Source organism: Lissotriton helveticus, chromosome 4_2, assembly GCF_964261635.1.
Source record: "Lissotriton helveticus chromosome 4_2, aLisHel1.1, whole genome shotgun sequence".
Lineage (NCBI taxonomy): Eukaryota > Metazoa > Chordata > Amphibia > Caudata > Salamandridae > Lissotriton > Lissotriton helveticus.
In genome coordinates, this window is record NC_136064.1 from 55,594,198 (window position 1) to 55,609,638 (window position 15,441).

Sequence of the window (15,441 nt, forward strand, 5' to 3'; positions counted from 1 at the left end):
CCCGTGACTCTAGGAAAATCACTTCATTTCTCTATGCTTCAGAAAATGTGTAATGCAATCTAGTTATAGAGTAAAGCTCTCTTATGCTTGTGGGCCAAGTTTCCGCTACAGAAAAACTGTAAAAAGAGCAATCAGGCAGTCCCAGCAGTGTGCTTCAAGGCTCTAGAAATCCTGGGGACATCTATGCAACACAAAACTAAACTCAGCACTGCCTCTCTGCTCCAATTAAGTCATGTATCATTGCAATACACAATGTTCCCCTTAAGTCCCAATGATTGTCGTTAAATAAATTGAAAGATATACTCAGACTTGTAGTTTACTTATTGGCTTAATAGTAAAGCAATGTTCCACATACTCCTCATTATATTCCATCATTTCACCAATAATATACCCCCAAAAATAATTTTAAATCCACCTCTCGTGACAAAAGCATTGCAAATATGAGAAAAATAGTTAACTAACTTTTTCTGAGAAGGATGAAGTATTATTTAGATAAATGAAAATGTACTTAGAGTCCTATTTTGGGATGAAAAAGGAGTCTCGACCCGAATCAGCGATAGTTATAATATAGAAATTCCCCCATCCGGTATGACAGAGCCCTGATTTCCTGAGGACACTTATTGGAATTTGTCAGAATTGCAATTTGTGGATTGTCTGAAGAAATGTAATATGGTGGCATCGATTTCCTCAATGATTCCCCCATTCCATGAGAGAAAAGAATCCACAATGTGGTAATTTCAAAAACCAAACAAAGTGTTAGTAATGCCGGGTGCAAAATTACTGAAGCGGAAATATCACATTGGACAAAATGGCGGCTTCAATGACGTCACACAAGAGGGTGCTGCCAAGATTATTGTTCATGTCAAAGTTTGTGAACAGTGTGACAAGACGGAGCAGCAAGCTCAAACAATTACATGCGAACAAGGAGGTGAATTCCAACAGAAAGGCAGAAGATTAGCTTCATATAACTTGCTGGTGATTTCACATCCAGAGCAGTCTGTTGTTCATTTCTGAATGCAGACATGCAAAACTCCAATTATTCGAGAAGTTTGACCTTTTAGAGACCTACATGTAACGAGTCAGAGTGATTTATAGCAAATATTTTCATTGTAGCAGGAGCATCTCAGACACAAGGAGCAAAGGTATGTGGTATACGCCAGGTTAAGAAAAACAAGCATTGCACGCTAAGAAAAACACACATTGGTAAAGCTAATAGGTCGCACCTGTAGGACTGATAGGCTTTGCCAATAATTTTTTACTACGCTGCACAGCATGGCTAAAGAAGAATTAAAACAAAAGCCTATGGCACACCACTTTTTTTCTTATATTTATTTTGCTTGGATCAATAAATACAAAGAAAAAAGTGCTTATGAGTTTTTGTGTTTTTTAGAGTGGCGGGGGAAGCAACATGGGGAGGTGGGAGCATCACCGGGGGTGGAAGCAATACATAGAACTGGGGGTTAGAAGCAACACGAAGCTGTGGGTGGTAGGACGCAAAATTGAGGGGAAAGGTAGGAGAAGCAAAACAGAAAGTGCAGGCCTGCCAAGTATCACGCATCAGGCGTGACGCTAACGCATTTCAGTGTGGTGTTCCCGCATCACCGCACTGAAATGCTTTGTCACGCATTTTAGCCACTGACTGGGCACTCTGCCTGAAAGCGCTTCTGACACCCAGCTGTGTGTGCCCATGCGCTGGTTGCCCAGGCCGCAGCTTCAGGCTCAGACAAGATCGTGCTGGTGCTCTCATTCGGCGTGCCGTGCACAGCTCTCTGCTACAACAATGTAAAAATTTCGAAAAGTTCTTTAGCCTGCCTGGAGAGCCCGGGCGGGGCCTGCCGCCCAGCAGAGTCGATGTTGCCGCGTTACAGAAACCAGGCAGCAGATGAACTCTGTGGCGCGCCTTGGGGGGTGTGTCGGATGTGACCTCTCACGTCCGTCAAGGCAGGAAATGAGGTTGGAGAGGCTGAGCGGGCTCGACCCGCCGCGCTACTGCAAAAACAAACTGACTGTCACTGTCGGGCATTTCATACCCGATAGTTTACGCTTTTCCTGCTGTCCGGTGGAAGTTGGTGCATGTTGTTGTGAGTGTCTCATGTATTGGCTTGTAAATGAGGCCCTCAAGGCTACCTATGTCTTAGTTTGGCATCAATGATGCAGCGCTACAGTGCTGCCTGCGCAGGAGGGCGACTCGAGACAATAATTAACATAGCTGGCAAGGTTTCAGATTGCTATGTGTGACATTTTCATAATTTTTATGTAATTATGAGTGACATTTCAAGGAATATGAGTGACACTTTCTCGTGGGCGAAATCAAGTAATGAAACTAGGGTAATATATAAATATATTAAATTACACCCATTTGAGCAAGGAGAAGCTCTATATGTTGCCCCAAGATTACATTGTCCTACATAGAATCTGGAAACCTCAGTGTTATAAGCGTGGTTGGTCTCTGCACGTATAAGTATTGTGTGATCCTCGTTGTCCAATCACCCGAACTTCATGTACTCAACTCGGTTAACTACAACATTGGATTGCTTGGAAACAGGTGCCTGCCCATATTAGACGCTGTGTTTAAAACAAACAATCGCCCGCGCTTAGTGATTATTGACGCACTCGGCTGCACTCACTTTTGTTGCGAGGCCGCAAGCCCCGGCAATGGGTCCAGACCTGGCCGCTCCAATTTCACTGCAGCGAGCTGACTGTCCGGGTCCCGTTCGGCGGCTGCAGTGGACCGGCGGCCGCCCTATCGTGATCATGCCTCAGCCCTCTGATGCCGCGCCGCCCGGCCATAATGATGCTGACCACACTCTGAGACTAGTCACTGTCTCAGGACGATGCTATGCGGTCCGCGTGTCCTGCCTGCCGGTACAACGCCGTGGGGTTAATTCAGGCCTGCCAAGTATCACGCATCAGGCGTGACGCTAACGCATTTCAGTGTGGTGTTCCCGCATCACCGCACTGAAATGCTTTGTCACGCATTTTAGCCACTGACTGGGCACTCTGCCTGAAAGCGCTTCTGACACCCAGCTGTGTGTGCCCATGCGCTGGTTGCCCAGGCCGCAGCTTCAGGCTCAGACAAGATCGTGCTGGTGCTCTCATTCGGCGTGCCGTGCACAGCTCTCTGCTACAACAATGTAAAAATTTCGAAAAGTTCTTTAGCCTGCCTGGAGAGCCCGGGCGGGGCCTGCCGCCCAGCAGAGTCGATGTTGCCGCGTTACAGAAACCAGGCAGCTGACGAACTCTGTGGCGCGCCTTGGGGGGTGTGTCGGATGTGACCTCTCACGTCCGTCAAGGCAGGAAATGAGGTTGGAGAGGCTGAGCGGGCTCGACCCGCCGCGCTACTGCAAAAACAAACTGACCGTCACTGTCGGGCATTTCATACCCGATAGTTTACGCTTTTCCTGCTGTCTGGTGGAAGTTGGTGCATGTTGTTGTGAGTGTCTCATGTATTGGCTTGTAAATGAGGCCCTCAAGGCTACCTATGTCTTAGTTTGGCATCAATGATGCAGCGCTACAGTGCTGCCTGCGCAGGAGGGCGACTCGAGACAATAATTAACATAGCTGCCAAGGTTTCAGATTGCTATGTGTGACATTTTCATAATTTTTATGTAATTATGAGTGACATTTCAAGGAATATGAGTGACACTTTCTCGTGGGCGAAATCAAGTAATGAAACTCGGGTAATATATAAATATATTAAATTACACCCATTTGAGCAAGGAGAAGCTCTATATGTTGCCCCAAGATTACATTGTCCTACATAGAATCTGGAAACCTCAGTGTTATAAGCGTGGTTGGTCTCTGCACGTATAAGTATTGTGTGATCCTCGTTGTCCAATCACCCGAACTTCATGTACTCAACTCTGTTAACTACAACATTGGATTGCTTGGAAACAGGTGCCTGCCCATATTAGACGCTGTGTTTAAAACAAACAATCGCCCGCGCTTAGTGATTATTGACGCACTCGGCTGCACTCACTTTTGTTGCGAGGCCGCAAGCCCCGGCAATGGGTCCAGACCTGGCCGCTCCAATTTCACTGCAGCGAGCTGACTGTCCGGGTCCCGTTCGGCGGCTGCAGCGGATCGGCGGCCGCCCTATCGTGATCATGCCTCAGCCCTCTGATGCCGCGCCGCCCGGCCATAATGATGCTGACCACACTCTGAGACTAGTCACTGAGACTAGTCACTGTCTCAGGACGATGCTATGCGGTCCGCGTGTCCTGCCTGCCGGTACAACGCCGTGGGGTTAATTATTGTCTCGAGTCGCCCTCCTGCGCAGGCAGCACTGTAGCGCTGCATCATTGATGCCAAACTAAGACATAGGTAGCCTTGAGGGCCTCATTTACAAGCCAATACATGAGACACTCACAACAACATGCACCAACTTCCACCGGACAGCAGGAAAAGCGTAAACTATCGGGTATGAAATGCCCGACAGTGACGATCAGTTTGTTTTTGCAGTAGCGCGGCGGGTCGAGCCCGCTCAGCCTCTCCAACCTCATTTCCTGCCTTGACGGACGTGAGAGGTCACATCCGACACACCCCCCAAGGCGCGCCACAGAGTTCGTCAGCTGCCTGGTTTCTGTAACGCGGCAACATCGACTCTGCTGGGCGGCAGGCCCCGCCCGGGCTCTCCAGGCAGGCTAAAGAACTTTTCGAAATTTTTACATTGTTGTAGCAGAGAGCTGTGCACGGCACGCCGAATGAGAGCACCAGCACGATCTTGTCTGAGCCTGAAGCTGCGGCCTGGGCAACCAGCGCATGGGCACACACAGCTGGGTGTCAGAAGCGCTTTCAGGCAGAGTGCCCAGTCAGTGGCTAAAATGCGTGACAAAGCATTTCAGTGCGGTGATGCGGGAACACCACACTGAAATGCGTTAGCGTCACGCCTGATGCGTGATACTTGGCAGGCCTGAATTAACCCCACGGCGTTGTACCGGCAGGCAGGACACGCGGACCGCATAGCATCGTCCTGAGACAGTGACTAGTCTCAGAGTGTGGTCAGCATCATTATGGCCGGGCGGTGCGGCATCAGAGGGCTGAGGCATGATCACGATAGGGCGGCCGCCGGTCCGCTGCAGCCGCCGAACGGGACCCGGACAGTCAGCTCGCTGCAGTGAAATTGGAGCGGCCAGGTCTGGACCCATTGCCGGGGCTTGCGGCCTCGCAACAAAAGTGAGTGCAGCCGAGTGCGTCAATAATCACTAAGCGCGGGCGATTGTTTGTTTTAAACACAGCGTCTAATATGGGCAGGCACCTGTTTCCAAGCAATCCAATGTTGTAGTTAACAGAGTTGAGTACATGAAGTTCGGGTGATTGGACAACGAGGATCACACAATACTTATACGTGCAGAGACCAACCACGCTTATAACACTGAGGTTTCCAGATTCTATGTAGGACAATGTAATCTTGGGGCAACATATAGAGCTTCTCCTTGCTCAAATGGGTGTAATTTAATATATTTATATATTACCCTAGTTTCATTACTTGATTTCGCCCACGAGAAAGTGTCACTCATATTCCTTGAAATGTCACTCATAATTACACAAAAATTATGAAAATGTCACACATAGCAATCTGAAACCTTGGCAGCTATGAAAGTGCAGGTGTGGGTGGGGTGGCGAAAAGCAAAAACGTGAGACAGAGAGAAACGTGGAGCTCAAGGGGGTAGAAAATCAAATGGGTGAGAGAATGTGCCACATGGGACTGAGTGGAAGTGCACAAAGGTGAGTATTTTATGTGGTGGGGTGGAGGAGAAACACAGGCGAAAGCGAACGACACGGAGCACCGAGAGGGAAGAGTCAGGGCGTAACACAAGCCCCCGCAGCCCCGCGTTGCGGGGGGCCCTGCGCTCCAGGGGGCCCCGCGCTCCAGGGGGCCCCGGGCCCTTCACTGAGTGTAATACATCATTCATTGACGGCGCACCCGGCCTCTCTAATAAATTGAATGGTGGTGCCGCCGCCGCGCTAAAAGGCTCCTCTGACAAAATGGTGCCGGGCCCCCGGGGCCCCGGCGAGTCTTAGGGGGCCCCGGCCGGGGCCCCTGAGTCTTAGAACTGGTGCGGGGCCCCGGCCGGGGGCCGTGTGAGTGAGGCACTGGCACAGAATAAATAAATGTTGTCAGTGGGCCCCGGACGGGGCCCTGAGCATGAGGCTTGAGGACTGGTAGGCGGGCCCAGCAGGGTGTGACTAGTAACTGAGACAGGTGTAGAGTGGTGAGGCTGGGCCTACCACGTGTATGTATATGCACTGAATAACTACACCAACACTTGCTTGCACTCAGCCGGAAAGACCCCGAGCGGTCTTCCGCTTGTTTATTTATACCGAGGGGCGAGCCCGCCCCAAGGTTGCGTGTGCGTGCGTGCGTGTAAGGATACAATGTATGTGAGAGCCCGGATGGCTCTCTACATCCCTCCTTTATTTTAGTCTCTTTCTGCAGGCACATTCATAGTCTCTTACTCATGGAGACGAACAAGCAAAGTCCAACAACCGTTGACTCGGCCTAGGATTGGGCCGCAGGTTGTAGCGACGATCCTGGGTCCGAGGTAGTTCGACAACCCCAGCCGGGGTTGTCCTCGGACCCTCGCTCGCATCCTCGACCCTTGGCTGACTCCGCCCGGCCGCAGGGCCTGGTGACACTGGCCTTGGTGGGGTGGCCATTCGCGGCAGAGTAGGAGTTGGATCAGAACAATTATCAAAGTCCATGTTTTCTTGGTCTCCATGTTCCATTCCCTCGGTCCGTTGACGCACATTGACATTGTCCAGTACCTTCTTGAAACATGAGGCATTCCTCGTCACGGTTTGGCCATTCCTCCTAGCTGTAATCATAGTCCCTTGCACTCGCTCCACTGTCCACACTTCTGGCTCAAAAGGAGTCCGAAACTTCCACCCAGGATGGCGATCCTTGACAACGACAGTGTCCCCCTGCCGGAGGGCTGGTTCTTTGGCATGCCGATGTGCGCTTGCTTTGATGTTGGTGGCCTGTCGCCGGGCCTGTATGGCCTCAGCGTCCCTTTCTCCCGGCACCCACGTGTTGACAGTGGGAATGCCATCCCTTGGAGCTCGCTTGAACAGAACATGAGAGGGAGCACACTTTGTCGTTGAGTGGGGTGTCTGCCGATAGGCTCCAAGGAAGTCGTCCAGGGCGGCCTCCGGGTCTTCGCCATTATCCACCGCAATCCGCAGCGCTCTGTTTAATGTCCGCATCAACCTCTCGACTTCCCCGTTGGCTTGAGGCCACAGGGGTGTGATTTTCCGATGTTTGATCCGGAGAGCCTCCAAGTAAGCCTGAAACTCTCTCCCTTGAAAGGGGGGCCCATTATCGGACTTGATTTCTTCAGGAAGCCCCATCGTAGCAAACACTCGGTTTAGGACTTTCTTGACCTGCGGGAACGCAGTGGATGCGATGACTTCCACAACGGGGAATTTGGAAAAAGAGTCTACCAGCACTAGCATGTGCCGCCCGTCTGGAAAACTGCCAAAGTCTATGCTGAGTTGAGCCCACGGGGCCTGGGGCGCTTCTTCCGTGAGCACGGGCGCTGGGGCAGGGTCTCCGCCCGTGATCGTGCATGCGTGGCAGGCCTGTATCATGGCTTCCACCTGGCTGTCCATCGCGGGAAACCACACCTTGCTCCTCAGGCGGGCCTTGGTCTTTGCCATCCCTTGGTGTCCCACGTGAGCCAGGCTCAGGGCTCGTTGCTGGAGGCTTTCGGGCATGACGATGAGGTGCCCACGCAGCACCACCCCCTCATCTCCGACGCTAAGTTCACTCCGTATCTGCCACAGCTGCTGCCTGGCATGACGCACCTCCGGCCGGAGGCACGAAGCGCCATCAAGGAAATGGGCCCAACGATTTCCTTCGAGTGCCTCCCTAACCTTCGCCAGGGTCTCGTCCGTCGCAGTGGCGTCGCTAATTTCCTGGAGCGACATGTTCTCGGGGCACGCCGCTAGGGTGACCATGTGCACTATCTCCTCCACTTCATCTCCTTCAGCATCGAGGGCCGGTGGGGGTGTGACATCCGGATGACGCGACAAGTAGTCGGCAGGGTTGTGTGCTCCTGGCCTGAACACCACCTTGAACCGGTAACCCTGCAGCTGGACAGCCCACCTCTCGATGCGTGGGGGAGCAAGCCGGGATGTCCCCGCAAAGAGGGGCAACAGGGGTTTATGGTCTGTGACCACCGTGAAGTCCTGTCCACAGAGATAGAGGTGAAAGTGCTGGCATGCCCACTTGATGGCCAGCGCCTCCCTTTCAATTTGGGCATACCTGGTCTCCGTGTCGGACAGGGCCTTGCTGGCATAGGCGACAGGCTTCCACTCTTCCGGCCCATACTCCTGCAGCAGCACGGCTCCCAATCCCACTGGGCTGGCATCGACTATCAACTCGGTCCGTCTCCGTGGCTGGAAGTAGGCCATGACGGTATTGTCAAGCAGACTGGCCTTGACGGCCTGGAACGCCTTGTGTGCAGCAGCAGTCCAGTCCCATTTCTGATCAGCACGGGTGAGGGCACGGAGAGGCTCCGCTAAGTCGGCCAGGTTCGGGATAAACCGGCCACAGTACGTGGCCATGCCCAGAAAACTGCGGACTTCTGTTTGACTTCTAGGCGTGCTGGCCGCTTTGATGGCTTCGGCCTTCTTAGGGTCGACTTTAAGGCCTTCCCTCGTAAAGATATATCCAAAGAAGTCCACTGACTCCTGATAGAAGGCACATTTAGCGCGGTGGAGGGTGAGGCCGCTATCGGCGAGTCTCTGCAGAGTCGCCCTCAAGTTGGCGTGATGCTCCTCTAGGGTCGTTGAGTAAACTAGGATGTCATCACTCAGGTTGATCACCCCTTTTAGTCCGGAGAGCACCTCGCGAATGGCGTTCTGGAAGACCTCGGCGGCCGACGAGACGCCAAAACTGAGCCGAGTGTAGCGACGCAGCCCCACGTGCGTCGAAAACGTGGTGATGTACCTGCTAGCCGGCTCTAGCTCCAGCTGGTGATATCCGGAGTTGAGGTCTAATTTGGAAAACCATTTCGCCCCGTTGAGGTCAGCTATAATATCGTCCATAGTGGGGGTGATGTGTCGTTCGCGCTTGACAGCGGTGTTGGGGAGCCTCATGTCCACGCACAGACGTATGGCTCCCGGCTGCTTCGGTTTTGGGGCAACCACCAGGGGCGAGACCCAGGGTGTCGGGCCCGACACTTTCTCGATCACTCCCAACTCCTCAAGCTTGCGAAGCTCTTCCTCAACTTGGGGCCTGAGGTTAAACGGTACTCGCCGGTGTCTGAGAGCGACAGGTTTCACCGTCGCATCAATGTGTAGCTTAAACTTTTTACCCTTGAGCTTGCCGAGGCCTTTGAACAGTTCTGGGAAGTCCTTTAACATGAAGTCAGCGTGAGCCTGGTGTACTTGGTTGGCGAAAAACACCAGTCCCAGATCCTCTGCTGTGTGGCAGCTCAGGAGGGTGCCTTTCTTGCCCTCGGTGATGTGGAATCTGGTCACAGTCGAATATTCTCCGTTGACTACTGTGGTTTGAATCACTCCACGAAGAGGCATGGGCTCTGTCCCGCCATAGGTGTAGATGCGTGCCGCGGACGGTGCTAGCGTCGGCTTTGGGGACATGCGCTCATACTGGTCCGAGTCCATGACGTTCACGGACGCCCCGGTGTCTATCAGCGCGTTGACACTCGTCCCGTCCACTGAGACGGAACACATTGGAGGCGGTCGCCTTTTCGTGGATGCCCTGCTCACGTAGGAGATGACATACACCTCATCGTCTTCGTCGTCCTCATATCTGGGCCGGCGGTCTTGAGCCTCCGTGTCGGGAGGGGGTCTCTCCTGGTCAAGAGACAGCTGTCGGACTCGTTGGGTCACTGTTCTGGCGCGCGGGCCTGCTGCCCGGAACTTCCCTCCCCGGCAGACAGCAGCGAAGTGATTCATGCGCCCACACTTGAGGCACGTCTTGCCTTTGGCACCACACGTGGCCGTGGAAGGATGGTCCACACCACAGTACCCGCACTGGCTGTCCCTTGGCGGGCCACCCCGCAGCCTTGCTGGCGGGAATCTTCTTTGGATCACCTCCACTCGCTCTTCCTTGATGGCCGGGGCCCTTGCCCCAGACGGGGCGATCACCGGGGTGCGCAGCGCGACCTCCATCTCCTCCGCCCGGGCATCCGACAACTCGTGCGACCTTGCCAGGATGAGGATCTCGTCTAAGGTGATCCCCGGCTGTCGGAGGATCAGCTTTCTCAGCAACTTAGATTTGCAGCCGACGATGATCTGGTCCCTGATTTCGTCGCGAGGGTTGATGAAGGGACACGTGCTCGCGAGCCGTCGGAGTCGAGTGTAGTACATGTCGACTGACTCGGAGTCCAGCTGCCATGCGCGCTTGAATTTGAATTTTTCAAAATCATTGTTCAACTGAGGGTCAAAGTGCGCGTTGAGGGCCGCGACTGCGGCGTCATAGTTGTCCTCGGCTCCAGTGTTCGGGAGCGATTCAAATAAGTCATAGATCTCTTGACCCCCATAGAGAATGAGGAGCGACCTCTTCACCGTACCGTCGGTTTCTCTTGTGCCCCTGAAGTACAGATTGAGGCGTCCGACCCATGCTCTCCAGCGGACGGCCGCCGTTGCCGGGTCTGCTGATTCGCTGAATGGCGGTATGGGTGCTACGCCGGCGTGCTGATGCGCATGGGGCGCGGGTGCGTGAGGACCTGCAGGGGCGCCTGCTCCGGCCTGTGCTTGAGCCTGTGGTTGAGCGGCGGGCGCAGCTGGCTGCTGCTGGGGGGGCTGGCCAGCCCCGTCTTGGACCGCTCCTGGAGCGCCGTTGTTCATGGCGAGGCGTCACTCTGGCCTTGCTGGTGCTTTCCGGGATGGCGGCGGCGTGAGGCGCAGGGCAGGGGCGCAGGCCACGCAGCGTTTCGAGGCGCCTTAGGGCGTGACGCGGGAAGAGTCAGCAGTGGCGATGGATAGGACCCCAGGGACCAGCTGTGGCGGCAAGGACAATGATGCACGGCCTTGTGGGAGCCAATGTGAATGGAGATGCCTTGTTGCATGTGCCAATGCTTGTTGCCTTTTTCCTTATTTGATTTTATTTTTTTTTTTTTTGAGCGTGTTGACACCTCCAAATGTTCCCATTAATTGACTCACAGTCCGTGAGAACGTCCCTTCGCCCCACGAGGGCAGGAGCACAGCAGGAGGGGCCTGGCGTCGTGCCTAGCGCGCGCCTCTGCAAGGGCGCCTCATGCGCGGCAGCTCCGAAGAGCGAGGGCGGGCCCAGGGCGGGTCGTCACGTGGCGCTCGCCGGGCCTGCAGTCAGCAGGCGCGCCTCCTCCGCGGTGGCAGGCGGAGTGCGGAAGGCAGGGGCCGCGCAAGCGGGGCAGATGAGCACTCACCCGCAGGACCTTCACCCAGCCGCACGTCAGCTTCCGCCGGTCCCGAGTCCCGCCAGCCGAAGGCGCACCCTCACGGGAGACGCGTGGGCGGGTCTCAGGCGCACGGGGCCAGAGCAGCACAGCGGCAGGCACCGCCGCGCGAGGCAGACACACGCGGGTCCAGGTACACCGGCCTCGTCGCCAATGTAGAGTGGTGAGGCTGGGCCTACCACGTGTATGTATATGCACTGAATAACTACACCAACACTTGCTTGCACTCAGCCGGAAAGACCCCGAGCGGTCTTCCGCTTGTTTATTTATACCGAGGGGCGAGCCCGCCCCAAGGTTGCGTGTGCGTGCGTGCGTGTAAGGATACAATGTATGTGAGAGCCCGGATGGCTCTCTACAACAGGCAGCGGCAGGTAAACTGAGAGGCTCCCTTAATGGTGCGACTGAGGGCATTGGTCAATAGACAGCCCTGCCCCCGCCCCCCACGCGCATACGCGTCCCGGAAGGCGGAAAGTTTGTAAACAAGTGAGCGCCGCGCCCTCCACCCTATCCCACCGTCACAATTACTAGAATAACAAAGAGCCCGCACACCATTTATAATTGCCTCAGGCTCAGGGGCCCCGGCCGGGGTCCCCGCTGCGTGCTGCCCCGCACCGCCGTCCACTCTAGTCGGCGGGGGCCCGCAGAAGTCCTGTCCTGCCCGCAGGCGCATTACATTTGTCGGGAGAACAAGACAACACATGCGCAATCACCGCATGCTCACGCAATAAAAAATGCGCGTGATGCATCAGGCCAGGGGCGCGCATAGCCAAGTGAATACAAAGCCACACCACGCTCAGGTCAGGCTTGTCCGACCGAAGTCCGTCACTGACGAGGCCTCTTTATTTGCCATAATTTAAATTGCTCGGCCCTGGCCCCTACCTGGCTAGCCTTGCGCTGCCCCCCCTGAGGCTCAGCCCCCCCGCCTGCCTTCTGCCCATCCTCGCGTCGCCCTAACTCTGAGCTGCAGCAGCCTCAGGCCAGGCCCAGCAACAGGCCCGGCCCCTCAGGTGAGTGTCGTGAGTCTCCTCTGGCCTTTGCGTCGTCACAGTTTGAGTTTGACCCAGGCAGCCAGGAGAATAGGCACAGACAGTGAGTGGTTCGGGTGGGGTGGGGGCGAGGAGGATTGACAACACTGCATGCCCACTGCTCCCCAAGGCCTCCAGCTGCAGCAGGGCCCCGCAGCGTCACTCAGCTGGGGGAGAACCCGCTTCCTAGCTGACATCATCTGCGTGCCTCACAGTGCCTTAAGCTGCAGCAGAGGGCCAGAGGCACGTGAAAGAAACCCGGAGCCGGTGACCAACTCCAAGTCGCCGTGGAGGTGAGAATCACTGCCTGGTGCCCACCAGAGGAGTCGGCTGTGTGAGTGGAAATGCACGTACAATAACCTGCAAAGCCAAGCGAATAAAACAAACTCACTGCAGTGCTATGTTGGCCCCACAGCAGGGTTTTAAGCGGGATGAAAAAGCTGGGAGATCACTCAAAGGGGCGTGGCCAATATAATTAAGGGTATGGCTTAAAAAACATGTAAACTAAAAATCTGTGTTTAGCACAGTGTGCCGCCCGACTTGTATTTTGCTGTTTCTGTCAGTGCATCCAGATATATGATACAATAAGTAACATCATACCTACAATCAAGGACTATTGGCTTTATCAATGGTTGTTAGTTGCATAAGATTAATAAGCAGCAACTATGGCTTGTTTATAATATTGAAAACGCTTCCACTTAAAGCCCAGTTGACACCACAACAGTGTTGCTGCTCCTGAGTTTCATAAAGAGAAGGGAAATCCAGAGAGAAAATGACTCTCTTTAAATAATTTCCATTCCCCTACAACGCTCACCTGGCATGATTTCATGCCGTAACTTCTCCACTAATGCGAAGTGAGCAGTGTGATCAGAGCACATCCATGTGCCTGCTGTCACTGCAGTCCGGAAAAAAAACGGACCGCCTGTGCTAGGGCACAAAACAGAACCTGATAGACCCATTTCCAGGCCTCCTTTAAAAAACTGCCGGTGCTCAGTACCGGTGAGACCCAGCCCATTTAAAGCCCTGGCCCACAGACAAGAGTTACCACTGCCTACATCAAATAACTCCACAAAATATCTAAATCGTTGTGTGTGTGTGAATGTCACCAGACATAAAACCGCTCCGTGATGTAAGTTGATATTTCCATTAGATGTTACAATTATACCGTCTGCATAAAATGAAAAATGAACCTGTAGTTCTATAAAATCAATGGATCCGGCACTAGGTGTACGCTCTGCGGCGGAGTAACACTGTTCACTCATTCGGTCTTTTCCAGGACCACATACGTTGCTGCACACACCGCTGTAATCCACAGCACAGGAGGCTTTCCAACTTGGGAGAGTGGGCCCCACATTCTATGCAGCCCAGTCCGAAGGTCTTTGCTCTGCAAGTCTTCATCCACTACCAGGAAGTCACGATCTCTGCACTGGGTTTACATTCTGCATGGGTTAACACTGTGGTCACATCCTGTGCTGCCCAGTTTCACGTTTTGTTTTGCACAATCACACATTCGAAGCAACCCAGTCCCAAATTCCAAGCTGCATAGTCCCACATTTCGCAGTAAGCAGTCTACCATTCTATGTAACTAGGTCCCTCTTCTGTGATACATAGTTCGCTATTCTCCTGCCCAATGTGCTACCCAGTCCCACGCTCAGCGCCTGTGTTATCCAATGGGCAGAGATGCACAGAAAGACACTTAATGCACAGCCACATCCTACGTATGTTATTCTTTCTTCCGAGGGGCCAAAGACCACATTCTCCACTGCCCAGACTAGTACAATGTACTTGTCTGTCCAGTCCCACATTCTTCTACGTGCAGTCTCACTCTCAGACTAGCCAGCCACATACTCTAGGATGCATAGAATTTACATTATGCACAGGTGTAACATTTTGCCCTCCCAGACCCATATGTCGTACTACTACGTCACACCTTGCACATTGCCTAGTCCAGTGTTTTGTGCTGGGGTCCCGCGCTCTGTGCAGTCCATTCTTCTGTACTGCAATGCACAATGCAATGTGCTGCATAGTGCAGTGCCACTTGTTTCTTTATGCAGTGCCCTCTCTCTGACCTGAATAGACTCGTATTCTGCATTGAGCATTCACATTCAAACAGCTCTGTCCCATTCTCCTAACACGCGTACCCTACCCGTTGTCTCTTTGTGCACCAGCGCTTGTCACTCAGTGTACATACAAGCATTACGAGAAAGAACAGATTCCTTTAAAATAGACCAGGCTATTGATATGCCATGGGTTGTTACGGCGTGAAGTTCCCTCTCACATTTGCTTGGTTTTGTGCCCACGAGAACACTTTGGTGTGCAGTGTACCATGTTACGCTTTGTTCTTTGTGCCGCTGTGATCGTTGTATTTCATTGTACTGTGCACTTCACTGCCTGTGTGCAATCATATAGGCCCACTGCTAACATATTTCCATCTCCCCTGCCCTGCCTGCGCCTTGTCCTGAGCGCAGAGTGCAGTTTTCGCACCTCTTCCCCATCAGCACACGTCACTGTGCACTGTGTAGCATTTTTATCCCTTGTGTAACAAGAATACACAGCGTCCTCTTTGAGCAGAGCGCCCTCAATCTTCAAATACCCCTCATTGGTGGCTTCATCTCTGGACCCTGAGAACCGCTCTGGAACCCCCTCTGGTCAGAACTTTGGATGTACAATATCTCAGACTCAGAATGAACCCGGGGGCTCTTCCAGCCCTCTGCTGAACCCCAACCCAGAGTACACAAAAGTCTTTAAACTGCCCCTCGGTCATGACACACTTCAGGGTAATGGGCTCTCCAGGCGCAACCGCTGCTGAGGGATCCTGGGTCAGCACTGGCACTGCCAGGGCACCTGTGAAGAAGAGGCACAGAGGTCATTGGTGCATCCCTCGAACACACATTGTCCATCTTCTCCCAACCTTGCTACCCAGATGCCCAGTGACCCAGTAGCCATGATCTGATTGGCTGCACAGGGCTGAGAAGCCCCATTGGAATGCATCTGGACGTTACACCTGG